Source organism: Zonotrichia leucophrys, chromosome 24 (assembly GCF_028769735.1).
Source record: "Zonotrichia leucophrys gambelii isolate GWCS_2022_RI chromosome 24, RI_Zleu_2.0, whole genome shotgun sequence".
Classification (NCBI taxonomy): domain Eukaryota; kingdom Metazoa; phylum Chordata; class Aves; order Passeriformes; family Passerellidae; genus Zonotrichia; species Zonotrichia leucophrys.
Window position 1 is genome coordinate 2,601,012 of NC_088193.1, and position 16,493 is coordinate 2,617,504.

Consider the following 16,493-nt stretch of genomic DNA (forward strand, 5'->3'; position numbering starts at 1 on the left):
CCTGCCTGCTCCTCTTTCCATCCTTAGCCCCCTGCTCTCCCTGCATCCCCTGATCTATCCCACTTTCCTACTCTCCCTGCATCCCTTCATCTCGCCCTGCTCTCCTCTCATCCCTCCATCCATCCCAGATCTTGTCCTCTCTCCCATCCATTCCCCTCCTATCCCTTCCTCCTTTCTCCCATCTCTCCCCTTCATCCCTTCCTCTGTCCTGTTGCTCCTCCATCCTGCTCTCCTTTCATCCCTCCATCCATCCTGGTCCCCCTGATCCCCTGATCCATCCCTGTCCCCCTCTCATCCCTCCATCCACCCTGGTCCCCTGCTCTCCCTGCATCCCCTGATCCATCCCTGTCCCCCTCTCATCCCTCCATCCATCCCTGTCCCCTCTCTCCTCTCATCCCCCGCTCCATCCCTGTCCCCGCTCTCTCTCTCCCTGCCGTTCCGTGCCGTTCCGTGCCGTTCCGTTCCGTGCGGTGCCGCGCGGTTCCGGGGGCCGGAGCGGTGCCGGTGCCCGGGCAGCGCCCCCCGCCCGCCCCCTGCAGTTCCCGGTGCCGCCGCCGGGGACCCGCGGCCGCCGCTGCCGAGCGGGGCCGGAGCGGCCGCGGGCAGAGCCCAGCCCAGGTACGAGCCGCGGGCAGCGCTGGGGGGATGCGGGGCGCAGGGGGGACGGCGGCGGGGCCGGGGGGCGGGCACGGCTGCCCCGGGACCCCCGAGCGATGCTCGGCGCGGCCGCTGCGGAGCCGCGGGGCCGGGAGCGCTCGGAGCCGCAGCCGCCGCCGCTCGCTGGCTGCCGGCGGTGCCCCTGGCTGGCACTCGGTGCCCCCCTCCCCGGGCACATCCAGCCCTCCTCAGCCACATCCATCCCTCCCCGGGCACATCCATCCCTCCCCGGGCACATCCATCCCCCCCGGGCACAGCCGGTGCCCCCCGGCCGCCTCCCGCACTCGCTGAAGGACTTTGGGAGCAGCCCTTTGCGGTGTTTTAGCGCACCAAGAGTTGAAAAACGCCACGCTCGGGCTCTGAGCAGAGCTGAAGTTCAAAGAGCGCGGGGAGGGGACGCTCGGTGTGGCTCCAACTCGTGCGGATCACCTGGGAGCGGCTCCCGGGTGCGGGAGCGTGCGGCGGGCACGGAGGAGGGAGGGAGGGAGGGATGCTGCCCGGGGCTCGGAGGAGGCGAGGAAAACGCTCTTTAACTCGTATTCGCTCAGGCTCTGCATGGGGGAGGGCAGGGTCGCTGTTCTGGAAGGCGTTTGTGCCGAGTTGAGCCGGGGAACGATTCGCGCTGGGATCGCGGAGGTGCTCGCTGTGTGCGCAGCCGTGCGGGGCTGATGCTCGCAGGCTCCTCCGCTGGAGCGGCAGCGCCGAGCCCGGGCGGTGTGCGGGGAAAACTCCGCGCAGAAACCTCTCCCTAGGCCCAACTTTATTCCGGCTGATTGATGCCCAAACTCCGGCTCGGCTGCGGCTCGGGCTCTGCGTAGCTGCGGGATGCTGCTCTCGCCATCCACCGGGCTGGATTCTTGCTCTGGCCAGCATTGAGACGGCGGGGTTGTGGCCCTGGGGGAGCTAACCGGACCCTCGTGGGGGTGGCTTTGTCGCCACACGCGTGTCCTTCGTGGGGAGGTGTCAGCCTGCCCGAGCATCCAGCGCCGTGCCCGCCTCCCCGGGGATGCTGAGGGACAGCTCCGCTCGCTCTGCCGCCGCATCCCGGCCGCTCTGACGGGGCTCCAGCAGCGCCCACCCCTCGGCAGATCCCCCCAGGAGGAGCCAGCCCCCCTTTTGTCTCAGCTTTTCCCCCGGCAGCCACATCCCGGCTGGATGTGAGCGCTGCAGGCAGAGCCCTGCCCGCCTCCCTGGGCAGCGAGTCGGGGATCTACGGCACCGGAGCATCCCCAGGAGTGAGACAGAGCCTCTGCCGCCCGCCCAGCCCTGTGTGCTCGCAGGTAGGAGCGGGATGCGGCCGTGCTGGGGCTTCCCCGCCGCGCTTTGCTCGAGTCTCGCATCCCAGGGGGGAGAAGCGATGCGCAGTGAGGCTCCCACCGCGCCGAGGCGTGTTTGAAGAGTCTCCATGCGAGCCTGCCTCGCTATGGATGTGTCTGAGGCTCGGGGTTTGAAGGGAACCGTCTGCGGGCGGGAATCGGTGGGGAGAGGCAGAACCTGCCCCTCTCGGGTTCCATTTCAGGGCTGGGCCCCAAGAGCAGGGACAGAAGTTGGGAAAGTTGTGCTGTGGCTCTCTGTGGTTCGCAGGTGGTGCCTTCCCCTGCACCTGGCAGGATTAATGCCCTGGGATGAGACAGCTGGAATTTTGGGGAAGAGGGAGCTGCTGGCAGGCTGTGCTGAGCAGAGAGTGGCAGCACAGGGAAGGAAAATGTTCATTTAAAAAAATTTCCTTTAGACCCTTTGTGATCTGGCTCCTGTGTGATGGGAACAGGCTGCCTGGGGAAGGTGAACCCCAAAATGAGGTGTTTTATCCCCAAAATCTCGGGATAAAGGCACGAACATCTCCTTGGAAAGATTGGTTCTCAGTGGAGCAGCTGCCTGCGGCTTCCAGAGGCACAGAAGGTGAACCCCAAAATGAAGGGTTTTATCCCCAAAATCTCGGGATCAAGGCACGAACATCTCTTTGGAAAGATTGGTTCTCAGTGGAGCAGCTGCCTGCAGCTTCCAGAGGCACAGAGATGCTGCTGCGAGTTTCTTGCTGGAGGTTTCCTTTGCAAGCTGTGCAAGGAAAATCAGCCAAGGGCTGGCAGAGGTCTGGGTGCCTCGGTGCCAAGGAGCACTCAGCAATCTGGGGGTGAGGGGGGCAGGATTTGGGGGACCTGGGCTCCTGAGAGCTCCTCAGCACCCTGGAAGCTTCAGCGTGCCAGGAAATCTCATCTGTGTGTGCTCACAGCGCTTGCAGGAAAAGCTGAGAGTGAATTTCAAACTCAGCCAGGAGCTGGGGGGTGCTCAGCCCAATCCTGGCTGGCTGCAGGGGAGATTCTGCTGGGAAATCTCCTGGCTGGGGTGTGGGAGCTCTGTGTTCCACGTGGGGTCACATCCCTGCTCCTCCTGCTGGTTTTCCATGTGGAACAGGGCCAGGGGAAAGGCTTGGATGGAGGAGAAGCTGGGTGGGTGCAAGGGAAAGGCTTTGGGGGCAGCAGGGGAAGGAGGAAGAGCAGGGGAGAGGAGGAGGAAGGGCTGACACGAGAGATGAAGGAGCTGACACATCCCTAGGGTCAGACAGTTTCTCTCCTCCAAGAAACTTCATTTTTTTGAAGGCAATTTAAGCTTTATCCAGGTTCTGCTCAGCACTCAGCATGTGCAGACAGTCGATGTCTTGCCCTTTTTAAAGGCTTGCTGATGTTCCTGAGGTGTGGATATTGATTTTCACTGACTTTGGGGGGAGATCTTTGCGGGCAGCACTTGTTGGGGTCAGATTTTATTTATTTTTCATGCTTCTGGGCAGAAAGAAGGCGAGACAGAAGTTCTGCAAGGCTCCTCAGAAATGCTTTTTGTTCTGGGGCATGAGGTTTCTAAGGCAGCACGTAAAAGGTGAGGAAGCTGTTAAAACAAGGCACCTCTTGCTGTGTGTGAACACTGAAATTGTGCTGAGCAGGATGAGAACAGCTTGGAGGGAGGAATCGCTGAGGTATCAGCAGCTCCATGAGGAAAATTTTGTGCAGAAAGGAGATTTTGGGATTCTGGAGCTGTGCACAGGAGGATGCAAACTCCACTTTGTCACCTCAGGGCAGCCACTAATGCTGACAGGAAAAATGGGGGGCTTGGGGAGATAAAAGGAGGTGTAAAACCTGTGAGGAGCAATTTAAAGGATTCCTGTTATAACTTCATTTGTGGGATGGAGCCTTCGGGGGCAGATTGTGGGATTTTTGTGTTTGTCCTGGTGCCTCTGGAAGATGTGTTTTGCTTAATGGATGTGGGATTTGGTTGTGATGAAGGAGGAGGAAAATGCAGCGAGGAGCAGACTGGGGAAGCCCAGAATGGTTTGGGTTGGAAGAGAACCTAAATCTCATCTCATTCCATGGACAGGGACACCTTGCAGAGGATAAGCCAGGGTTATTTCCATGCTGGTCACAGGGAGTGGCTGCTGGGCAGGACAGAGCTGGCAGTGCCCAGCTGAGGGCAATTAACACTGATTGGATTGTTCAGAGAGGGAGAAATGGACCCAAGGTGTTCCAAATCAGTAGAATTGGAATAAATCAGGTATAAAATAGCAGCAGGTGTGAACATGAAGGGGAGGACACCTCTTTTTTTCTCCTCCTCCTCCCTGGCCATTTCCAGGGCAGAGGGAGCTGATGGATGCAGCGGGAATTTGTGCCTGTACAGAAACCAAACCTGAGGAGGGGCTGGGATATCAGGTAACTGAATTTTTTCTTCTGTGCCTGCTGGGAGGGCCTAATTATCCCTCAAAAACTTGGCTGGTCTATCCCTGGGGGTCAAATCACCACCGTTTACATGCCCAGCAGGGAAGCCTTCCTTCCTAAGGCTGAGGAAATCAGAGTTCAACATCTTCCAAAGGGCCTAATTTATTTGGATATTTCATTAAATCCACCCAAAAGAGACTATTTTTAGGAAATAAATAGCAGAATGTGGGCAATAAATAGCTGTGGGATAAGGGGCAGAGTTCAGTGCTGGCTTTCTTAGTTAAGCTGCAGAAAATAGAAGTGTAATGGCCGAGTGCTGATGGGAGCGTGGATATGTGATTATGTGAGGGCTCCTCACACTGAGGCTGGGCTTATTTATTATCCTTCATGATTTGGAGGTGGAAATGGATCAGAGCTGGGTTAGGGAGAGTGAACATGAAGGGGAAGGGGCTGCTTTTGCAAGAATTCAGAGGGAAAGCTGCTGGGTTGGAGCGTGCGGCGGTTCGGCCGCTGCAGCAGCAGTTGGTGTAACTCAGATTTGAGCAAAAAAAAGGGAAAAAACCTGAGTGACTCCTTGCCTGATAACAAATCCTGGGTGATTCTGTGGGATTCCAGCAGGGACACGAGGAGTCGGTGTGGTTTGTGTGCAGCTGAGCAGGTCCTGGGGCTGTGGAGATGCTGTGCTGGGCTCTGCCCATCTCTGTGTGCCTCAGAGAGGGCTCTGCTGGGCAAACAGGGCTCTGCCCATCTCTGTGTGCCTCAGAGAGGGCTCTGCTGGGCAAACAGGGCTCTGCCCATCTCTGTGTGCCTCAGAGAGGGCTCTGCCCATCTCTGTGTGCCTCAGAGAGGGCTCTGCCCATCTCTGTGTGGCTCAGAGAGGGCTCTGCTGGGCAAACAGGGCTCTGCCCATCTCTGTGTGCCTCAGAGAGGGCTCTGCAGTCACATCTGCTCTCCCCAAAGCCCCCCAGCTCGGGGATTTGCTGCTCTGGGTGTCTGGGCTGTGCCAGCATCCTGCTGGATTTGCTGCTGTGGAATCCATCAGGGGAGCTCTGCTGAGCCCTGAGCTCCTGGTGGGACCATCCCTGCGTTTCCCCAGGGGGTTGTTGGTGGCTCAGGGATGTCCCCTGCATTTCCTGAGGGGGCAGATGATGGCTCAGGGATGAAGGAGCTCAGATCACCTGTCCTTCTGCACAGGTGATTTCTCCCAGCTCCGTGGTGCCTCCATCCCAGTTCCTTGGGGATGTTCCATGTTTGAAATTCAGTTTTTGAGAAGTCTGTGGTGTTTCAGTGCTGGGAGGGGGATTGGAGAGCCCAGAGGGTTTGGCTGCTGCTGGATTGCAGCTCTCACCCCCAAACCAACATTTATTCCTTATCCCCATTGCACATGAGCATCTCTGTAACAAAATACCCACCCAGTGCCTCACCTGCTGAGCCATCCAGCACTGGGGGATTTTCATCTCTGGCTTCAAAGTCTGCAGAATTCATTTGCATCCTTCATGAGGGAGACAGCCAGGCACAGCATTTTGCATTATTATTTTTATTTTTTTTTCCCCCCCTCCTCCCCCTGCTTCCCCACTGGCTTTTTCAGTTTGTTTATTTGGTGAGCTCAGCATCAGCACAATGATGTGGAAATAAAGCAAAGGAGCTTCCTCTTGGCCTCCCTGCGTATGCATAAATGGGAGACATAGATCATGCTGGCAATCCCCAGCCAGGCTCCAGTTAATGGAAATTCTCCTGTGACCTTACAAACCCCTCTTTGCCAGGGTTTATAATGAGTCTGCAGAAACCCGTGCAGGGCACAAACAAGTCATCCGAGGTCTCAGCCCCGGTGAGCAGAGCGCCACAATAAAACACTAATTTCCCACCCACTCACGCATGTGCTCGGCTCCTTGACGACTTCGCTGTTTCTAAAAAGGGGTTTTTTCACCTTTTTGGGGGCTGTTAGGGTGTGTTTGTCAAACAAGCCGTGGGGAGCAGCTCTCCCTGGGCTGTGTGACACCTGGAGCACCCCTGGCTCCTTGCTGGGGCACTTTCAGGCCAGGAATCTCGCTGTGTGCTCACACCTCAGCTGCTCCAGCAAAAATTCAGCTTTCCCTGCCTCTGCCCCTCTCCCCAGAGCTGAGCCTGAACCACAGACATCATCTGTGCCCCCTCAGGAGGGGATGGATTCCTGAAAAAAACCCCCTTGTTCAGCCTCGACCTTTGTGCAAACGTGCTGCGCAAACCACAGGGTTTCAGGTGACAGGAGCTGCTGGTTTTTGATGGTTTTTGTGGTGCTTTGATGCTGAGGGTTTGTTTGATGCTCTCTTTGTCCCTGCTCAGAGGCACAGGGACTGCAGGGCTCCTTGTCACTGCTGCTGGGACCCACACAGGGCAGCTTGTCCTTTCTAGGCTGTGATGAAGCAGCAAATTGCTGCTGTGGCTGAGAGAATTGCTCTGAACCTGGCTTGGTTTGGGTGAAGTGGCTGAGCCGGGGCTGAAAACTCAGTTTATGGCAACCACTGCTGATCTGTGCACTCTTAGATGAGCCAAAACTGCTTTATTCCACCCCAAAAAAGAGGTTAAGCAAAGAATCTGACCTTCTACCTGTGGTGTTTGCAGGGTGAGGTGAGAGATGAGTGAGTCTGACTCCATATTCTTAGAAGGCTAATGTATTATTATATGGTTTATATTATATATAGTTTAGTTATAGCTAAAGTTATATTTATATAACTATATATTTATAGTTTATATTATGTATTATAATATATTATTATATTATGTGGTATTAATGATATCCTTTCTCTATTCTTTAGTATAGTTTTAGTATAAATACAGAAGGTTTAACAAGAATGATAATGAAAAACTTGTGACTCCTCAGAGTCTGACGCAGCTGATGGTGATTGGTCATTAAGTAAAACCAATTCACCTGAAACCAATCAAACATTGACCAGTTGGTAAAAACTGTCCAAATCACATCCCAAAGCAGCCAAACACAGGAGAAGCAAATCAGGTAATTATTGTTTTCATTCTTTTTCTGAGGCTTCTCAGGAGAAGAAATCCTGGGCAAAGAGGATTTTTCAGAAAATATGACAGTGACATCTGCCCACGCTGGTTGTTTGCCTTTGCTGCTTTCTTGTTTGCTCTCTGCTTATTTCCCATTCCCTGCTTCACCTCCTGAGCGCTGTTCGGGGCTGTGTGTGCAGCTCTGGCCATCACATCTCATTTTTAGCCCCAGAATCGTTTGGGGCAGGGCCTGTGCTGGTGCTCCCCGAGCATCTGCTCCTCTCCAGGCCCCATTCATCACTGTCTCACACGTTGCATTATTGTTCACACCGAGGGAAAGTGGGTGTGAAGCCGGAATAATAATGTTTCACACTTGCTTTGCAGTGGGTTTGACACCCAGCAGCGTTTGGACCCGTCACAAAGGGAGGCACAGCTGACAAATAACAAGTTAATTACCTTCAGGGAGGAAATGACCACTGGGCTCTGTATTGCACCCATGATAAACTGAAAATCAAGATGGGAATTTTAAATTCTGGCTTAACAGGTTGGAAGGAATCTGCATGTGAGGGCAGAGCTCGGTGCAATGGTTCCCTCAACTTCAACCTCGTTCTTCCAAATGGAATTCCAGCAGGGATATTTTCCTGAATTTTCACAACACTGAAAACATCTCCTTAGTCCAACATTCCTTGCTCATTTCCAGAGGATTTGGGGGGTTAAATGATGGACATTCATGATGTTGTTTTAATGACACAAACATGGAAAGAATGGAATGCTCTGTGGAATATCAGGGGTTTGGTGTTTGGGAATTGGGGTCTCTTGGCAGCTGGACCTCCCTCCCAAGGGTCTCTCAGATGTGGCTCTCTCAGAATTTAAAATAGGGATTTTAAATTCTGGCTTAACAGGTTGGAAGGAATCTGCAGGTGAGGGCAGAGCTCAGTGCAATGGTTCCCCCAACTTCAACTTCGTTCTTCCAAATGGAATCCCAGCAGGGATATTTTCCTGAATTTTCACAACACTGAAAATATCTCTTTAGTTCAACATTCCTTGCTCATTTCCAAAGGGGTTGGGGGGTTAAATGATGGACACTGATGCTTTAATGACATAAACATGGACAGAATGGAATGCTCTGTGGAATATCAGGAGTTTGGTGTTTGGGAATTGGGGTCTCTTGGCAGCTGGACCTCCCAAGGGTCTCTCAGGAGATGTGGCTCTCAGTGATTTGGGCTGACGTGCCTTTTGTTGTGCTCCTGCTGGGTGTTAAATAAGATTTAAGTCTCAGTCACCATTTAGCTCTTGAAGAACATCGCAGCCACCACAAGTGCAAACAAAACTGTCAGGATGCTTGTTTATGCAACAGATCATTAGAAAGTCTGTAGGAAAAAAAACTATTCTTGTCTCTTAGATAATTAATCTGCATTTTAAGAATTGTCTAAAGACATATTTGCAAGCCAGTCCATTGAGCTGCTGCTCATCTAGTCAATAATCCCATATTTAATAGTCCCTGAGAATGTATTTCCATAATGTGCTGTGAACAGTTGAGAAATCTGCATCTTTTTTTGTCTTAAGATGTCAGTGCTCGCACATTTTCTATGACAATTTTTTTTTCCCTTTCCCCTGACTGTGGGTGAGAAAATCCAGCCATATGAACTCCCAACTGCTGGGGCTGGGGGCAGGGAAGAGGGAGAGCAAACCCCTGGGTGAGGATCCTGGATGAGTTTGCGGTTTCCAGCTGGCAACAAAAGGCACCTTGGGGCTGGGGGAGTGGGGCCAGCTCCCAAAATCCCATTGGGTCAGGGAAGGGGGAGAATGGCTTGGGAAGAGGGTCTGGCATGAGCTGTGTTTTGTGTGGGAGGTGCTCTGGTGGGAACACTATGGTCCTGGTGTGGTGGGGTTGGTCCTGGCAGGAGCAGGGATGTCCTGGCAGTGCTGGGATTGAGTTTGTTTGCTTCAGGATGCAGTAGGATGCTGTTTGGTTACAGCATCATTTGGGGAAGAGATTCTGGCATGAGCTGTGCTGTGTCATGGGGGATGCTCTGGTGGGAACACCATGGTCCTGGTGTGGTGGGGTTGGTCCTGGCAGGAGCAGGGATGTCCTGGCAGTGCTGGGATTGAGGTGCTGGAGTTCGTTTGGCTTTTAGGATGCAGCAGGATGCTGTTTTGGGTTACAGCATCACTTGGGAAGGAGATTCTGGCATGAGCTGTGCTGTGTCATGGGGGATGCTCTGGTGGGAACACCGTGGTCCTGGTGTGGTGGGGTTGGTCCTGGTGTGGTGGGGTTGGCCCTGGCAGGGCTGGGATTGGGGTGCTGGAGCTTGTTGGGCTCTCAGGATGCAGTAGCACACAAGACAGGATGCTATGCTGTATGTGGGAGATGCCCTGGTGGGAACACCGTGGTCCTGGTGTGGTAGGGTTGGTCCTGGATGTGCTGGGATGTCCTGGAAGTGCTGGGATTGGGGCGCTGGAGCTTATTTGCCTCGTAGGATGCTGTTTTGGGTTACAGCATGGTTTGGGAAGAGGGTCTGGCATGAGCTGTGCTGTGTGTGGGGGATGCTCTGGTGGGAACACCGTGGTCCTGGTGTGGTGGGATTGGTCCTGGCAGGAGCAGGGATGTCCTAGAAGTGCTGGGATGGCCTGGCAGTGCTGGGATTGGGTGCTGGAGCTTGTTTGGCTCTCAAGATGCAGCAGGATGCTGTTTTGGGTTACAGCATGGCTTGGGGAGGAAGGTCTGGCATGAGCTGTGCTGTGTGTGGGGGATGCTCTGGTGGGAACTCCGTGGTCCTGGCAGTGCTGGGATGTCCTGGCAGTGCTGGATTGGGGTGCTGGATCTTGTTTGGCTCCCAGGATGCAGCAGCACACAGGCACAGGGGTTATGGCTGTGCCTGGCAGGGACTCCCCTCCTCCAGCCTGGAGTTGTGGTAGCCACCATTGGATTTTGGGGTGTCTGCAGCAGCTCTGAGCTGAGGTTTCCACGCTCCCACACGGGTGGGTGTGGGGTTTAGCCAGTTCCCTGAGTTACAGAGGGCAAGGCTGAGTGCTCAGGTAGCCCCTGTGATAATTTACTAATCCACGCTAACGAGAGAGGGGAGTAAAACCCACACTTGGAGAGAGGAACCCCTGGGAGCTGCCACATCAAGGTGAGAAGCAGGAGCTTAATTTCATTATCTTATCAATAACTGGCTGGTCTTGTGCTGTGCTGTGAATCCTCAGGAGTGCTAATGCTATCTCAGGCTGTCTAAGCAGAGAAATAATGAATACAAGCAGGAAGAGCATTGTGTGCAGCCTTGGTATCTATACCTTAAAAATGATGTTGGCAAACTGGAGGGAGATAAGGGGAGAGCCACGGGGATGATGTGAGGGCTGTAAAACAGGCTGGAGAGAGAGAGAGACTGAAGCCCAATCTTCTCCTCCTCACAAAAGGGAGTGATTTGATTATTGTCCAGCAGTACTTAAGCAGGGGAAGAGAGTTCTGCTAGGCAAAGGTTGGGAGGCAGGCCATGGTTCTGTGGCTGGGTGCTCAAGCTGGATAAATCCAGACAAGAAAAAGCCATGTTTTATTTTTGTACAGCTTTATATTTAAGCACAGGAGCAAATTACCCAGGACTTGGTACATTTGCTGTTCTTTAAATTGAAATGATACATCTTGCCAGCGTTCTTTTAGGTCAACTGCAGGTTTGGAGTGGGAAAAGCTCAGCATGAGTCAATCACAACTCAAACAAGATTTTCAAAATGGTCATTATTGCCCTTCAAATCTTTCAGTTGTGTTATGAATTTTTAGGTGGTTTTTTTCCTGGTGTGGGGGAGAGCAGGGATGTAAAATCCAGCAGGGCTGTGGTGTAGAAGGGAATGGGCTGCTGACAGCTGAGCCATGTGTAGGTCTTATCCAGTTAAAAAAAAAACAAACCCAACCTTTTCTCAATGCTTTTAGGGCTGGAACATTTGGATGTGTTTGAATGTGTTCAGGGTGCATGAAGGGTTCTGCTTTCCTCCTGCTGTCCCATGAGATCCACCAACCCCCCGAGCCTCCTGCACACACACAGAGGATGCTGCAGCCACAAATCCCCTGTGCCACCTCCCCGAGGAGCTCAGCAGACCCAGGCAGAGAGATTAAGAGGCATCATTACGTTCAGTGGGTGGCTGGCATGTTAATTAGGGCACGGGGCTCGGGAAGGTTACTGTCACCTCTTACCTCACCAACCTTAAAGCTGCAGAGAGAAAATGAAGGTGGAATCAAACCCAGCTTCAGCAGGGATTGGGGATGGGGAGGTTTATCCAGTGCTGCCTCCCGTTTTTCCTCATGGAAAATGATTCCAGGTGGGAATCCCAGCCCTGCCCTGTCTCCATCCCCACTCTGACTCCTCTCTTTGCAGAACTGAAGGATATTCCCATTCAGAGGGTGGCTCCTCATTCTTTTTCTCTTCCATGCTTGATGCTGGCGCGCTGAAGAAAATTAAATTAGGGCTGTATCAGTACAAGGGAGAGATTACCATTTGCAAAAACATGTTTTGCTTAAGTTAGTAATATTGTAAGTGTTAATTGAGTGTTCATTGATTGCCTGTCACCACCCTGATGTAATTCTGCTCCTCCCGGGCGGGTGCCCTACCCCTGCTGAAACAGAGCTGCTCCTGCACCAGGAGCTGCCTTGGCTGTTCATTTCTTCCCCCCAGTGATTCCATTTTACCAGCTGGATAATTAGCGTCATCTCCTCCTCTTTGGAGCCTGCTCAGCCCGCACACCATCCTTGTTCGCTCCCAAGTACCTTTAATGCTTTAATACTTCAGGGTTTTCAAGTGGCCCTAGACAAGAATTTAAGCAGGGGATGTGTTTGAACTCGGTCCAGGAGCTGTTGTCTGCCTGGATTTAGGGTCTGAGCTCCCCCAGCAATTGCTCTGTTCATTAGAGGTCCTTTGTTGCTGCAGGTTCAATTATGGGAGTGAATGGTGTTTTATGGCAGTAGAGGTGGGGAAGGAGAAGCCAAAAGCTCTCTGTGCTAATGGTGTCTGTTATGTAAATGGCTCTGCAATCAGGTAATCGCACCGAGTCGTGCTGGTGACAGAACTTGTGTAATCCTTCCACTGGAGACCTTTCAGAGCCTTTTTGTGCTCTGGGGAAGCTGCTCCAGCTCCCTGCAGGGGCTGGGAGTGCTCAGGTGTGGGAGGTTTTGGTGCAGGACACACCAAGGTGAGCTGGAGCAGGAGGGATGGACACACCATGGCAACCACACCTCCTTGTGTCCTCCCAGCCGTGTTTTAACCCAGCCAGGAGCTGGCAGGACACACCAAGGTGAGCTGGACACAGCATGGCATCCACATGTCCTTGGGTGCTCCCAGACCTGCTGTAACCCAGCTGGCTGGACACACCATGGCATCCACACCTTCTTGTGTCCTCCCAGTCCTGCTCCAACCCAACCAGGAGCTGGCAGCACACACTAAGGTCAGCTTGACACAGCATGGCATCCACACCTCCTTGTGTCCTCCCAGTACTCCTTAACCCAGCCAGGTTCTGGCTGGACTCACCAAAGGAGCTGGAGCAGGAGGGATGGACACACCATGGCATCCACATGTCCTTGTGTCTTCCCAATCCTCCCCAAACCCAGCCAGGAGCTGGCAGGACACACCAAGGCGAGCTGGACACACCATGGCATCCACACCTCCTTGTGTCCTCCCAGCCGTGTTTTAACCCAGCCAGGAGCTGGCAGGACACACCAAGATGAGCTGGACACACCATGGCATCCCCATGTCCTTGGGTGCTCCCAGTCCTCCTCTGACCCAACCAGGAGCTGGCAGGACTCACCAAGGAGCTGGAGCAGGAGGGATGGACACACAGCATCCACTCCTTGTTCTTCCCACCCAACCCAACCAGGAGCTGGCAGGACTCACCAAGGAGCTGGAGCAGGAGGGATGGACACAACAAGACATCCACACCTCCTTGTGTCCTCCCAGCCGTGTTTTAACCCAGCCAGGAGCTGGCAGAACTCACCAAGGTGAGCTGGACACCCCATGGCATCCACACCTCTCTGTGTCCTCCCAGCCAGGAGCTGGCAGCTCACCCCAGTGACCCCCAGCACCAAAGGAGCTCCTCTCCCACACCCACCCCGTGATCTGGGATAATTTTTTCTGTTTTCCCTCCAAAGGATGAGGCTGGCTGTGCAGTTCTGCACATCCAATTATTCCTTCCCTTCCTGCCAGGTCGTGCAGCAGAGCTCTGAGATTTGTGCTGGGGCTTTCCTGGTGGGAAGGATCTTCCTGGTGTGTGTTTGGTGGGCTGGAGCACCTTTGGAAAGATTAATTAACCCTAGGTGAGAAACTGATTTAACATTCATAACGGGGGGGAGGGAAATTAATATTCTTTCTGCCATGCAGAATCTGTTTAAACTCCTGCCTTCAGCTTGTCTGACTGGGAATCTCCTCTAACTTGTACAAATGAAAGAACAATTTGTTTTAGATGATGAGTTATGAGAATATTGCTCATAGACCCAGAACACGACACTTTCAATCACATCTTTATTGCATTGGTAAGGAAAAAAATGATTTTTAGGATCTTGACATGCTTATCCTTCAGAGACCAAGTCAATTATCATATTATATAAGAATTTACTCCATGGCTCTCTGGTTTCTGGGAATATCATCATGTCAAGAGGAGAATCCTGCAGAGTTGAAAGGATTGCCCAAGTTTCTACCCACAGGTGGCCTCTAGGAATAGGAAAGTGACTTAAGAAATGTGTGGTGGTAAAATTATAAGTTAAGAGTTGTTTTGTCCATTCAGTTTTTGGCAACATGCAGCTTTAACCTCATCTTGAGGGCCACAAGAACCAGAAACTCATTTTCTATCAGCCTGGGAAGGTGGCGATTCCCTTGCTGGGGACTTTGAAGTCAGAAATCCTGAGCTGGATGAGCAAACACTGAATTGAATGATCAAATCCTTCTTTATTGCCCTTAGCTGAGGTCATGAGTGAAGTTTGTGTGGTTTCAGTTGTCTGCAGGGTCCATCCTGCTGGGGATTCCAGTGGTTGGAGTTGCTCTCCTCTCTAGGCTGGGTTTTTTGATGCAGGATATTTGCAGAGATCCCTGTGGCAGGGAGGAAGGAATGGTGAATCTGACTCCATCTTCTCAGAAAGCTCATTTATTATTTTATGATACTTTATTATATTAAGGAATGCTATACTAAAGAATACAGAAAGGATACTTAGAGAAGGCTAAAAAAGATAATAATGAAAAGTCATGACTCTTTCCAGACTCCTGACACAGCTTGGACCCAATTGGCTAAAGAGTCAAAAAAATTCACACCAGAATCTAATGAAACAATCTCCAAACACAATTCCAAAGCAGCAAAACACAGGAGAAGCAAATCAGATAATTATTGTTTTCCATTTTCTCTGACGCTTCGCAGCTTCCCAGGAGAAAAATCTTGGGTGAAGGGATTTTTCAGAGAATGTGAATGCCACAGAGGGACATTCATCCTGTAAAGCATGGACAAGCCTGTGCTGCCGGGATGTGGCAGATGAGCATGGGATGATGCTCCAGGAGCTGGAAATGCTGCTCTGAAGGCAGAACTCAGAGCACTTTTCTCCTTGAGCAGATTTCCAGTCACAAAAATACCCGAGTCCCATTTGCAGGCAGTGGTGTTAATGCAGTGCAGCTGCTCTGCTCCATTTGCTTGCATAAATGCAGCTTTTAGAGCTGTCACATATGCTTGATGGAGCCACTAGCCCTCACCTGCTCCTTCCTGGAGAGGCAATTCCTGGCAGGGATTGCCAAGACGAGGGAGATGATGCTTTAGTGCATATGCCAGGGCTGGGATCCCACCATTTCCAAGCTGCTCTGGATGACTGCAAAGCCCCAAAATGCATTTATGCAGATGGAATTTCTGGGCTGGATCACCTTGGCTCGAGCCCTCCCTGGTTCTGTAGCTTTGTTTACGTGGAGGTTTTGAGCTGGGGTTTGATCCTCCTATTATTGATGTTGTTATCTTTTTATGGTGTTCCATTACTCATTAGTTCCTTTAACTCCTTTCAAGTTTGCCATGACTAATGAAGAGTTTTGCCGCAGCTTCTTGTGGGGTGGACACCTAAAAAGGGATTTTTAGTGTTTGATTTTTCCTTTCCCACAGTTGGATACTGCAGGGTTGGTGCTTTCAGTGGGAAGCTGAGCCTCCTTTTTTCTCCCAGCCCAGGAGGGAGGGATTTGGGAGCTTCAGGAGTTAAGGAATGATTCAGAGTTTAAACTGGGGTTCTGTCTAAAGGTTGGATGTGCTTGGGGTAGCGTGGACTCATGGAATATGACCCAGCCCATGGGATGATCCTTAAATCCCTTCCATCCCAATATTTTTGTTATTCAATGATCTTTCTAATTAGCACATCCCCCTGTTGTCTCCTTGGCTGAGCCAGGGCTGTGTTCTGTGGGACCACCAGGAATGTGCTGCTTTCCAGGAATGTTTCAGCTCCTTTTATTCCCATTTCTGGGCTCTTTGTGCCTCAAAAAGCAGCTCCAGTGTGGGGAAGAAATGAATCTTTCATGGGGAAGGGATGGACTTTTGCCCAAGGGAAACTCTGAAGCCTTGAACGTGTCAGGGTCTGGGCTGGTGTCCCTGTCATTGTCCCCGTCTGGGAAAATTTCTGTGCTCAGTTCTGCCCTGGGTGTTTTCCCAAGGTCATGGGCAGGGCCCACACCTGTGCTGGGCTCCCTGGAGTTGTTTCTGCCTTGGCTTTTCTCTCTTCTCTCCCCTGCACAGAGCTTTGTGTTCCACACCAAGGAGCTCAGCAGCTGACCCAGGGTCTGTCGTGCCATCTGCTTGAGCTCATCCCTGTGCCCCCGACTCTGCCTGGGCTGATCCTTCCCTGGCACTGAGGATTTCAGAAATCAGGCGAGCCTGGGAATGCTCCTGGAGTGGGCAACCAAAAAAAAAAAAAAAACCAACAAAAAAAAAAAACCCCAAAAAAACCAGGGGAGAAACTAAGAATATTTTAAATAATTAATTCTCCCTGGCTCCTGAAGCACAGCTGGGCAGCTTACTGAGCTACATTCAGCTTAAAAAATAATGAAATTCAGGTTTAGGATGGTGGCTCACTGGGACACCCTTTGGGTTGGGAAGAGCAGGTGGATGTTTGACTTCACTTTCCTTCCAGTCTCTCCCTTAAGAGCACTGGATCTGTAA

General features: G+C 52.2%; 1 protein-coding gene across 1 annotated transcript in view; it reads left to right on the top strand.

The window, feature by feature from the left end:
• Nucleotides 1–394: 394 nt before the first annotated feature.
• The window catches only part of GRIK4 (glutamate ionotropic receptor kainate type subunit 4), a 214,984-nt gene continuing 198,885 nt past the window's right edge, over nt 395–16,493 (top strand). The window contains exon 1 of the mRNA XM_064732276.1: nt 395–618. The gene's annotated coding sequence lies outside the window, so the exon portion shown is untranslated. The remainder of the gene's footprint in view (nt 619–16,493) is intronic.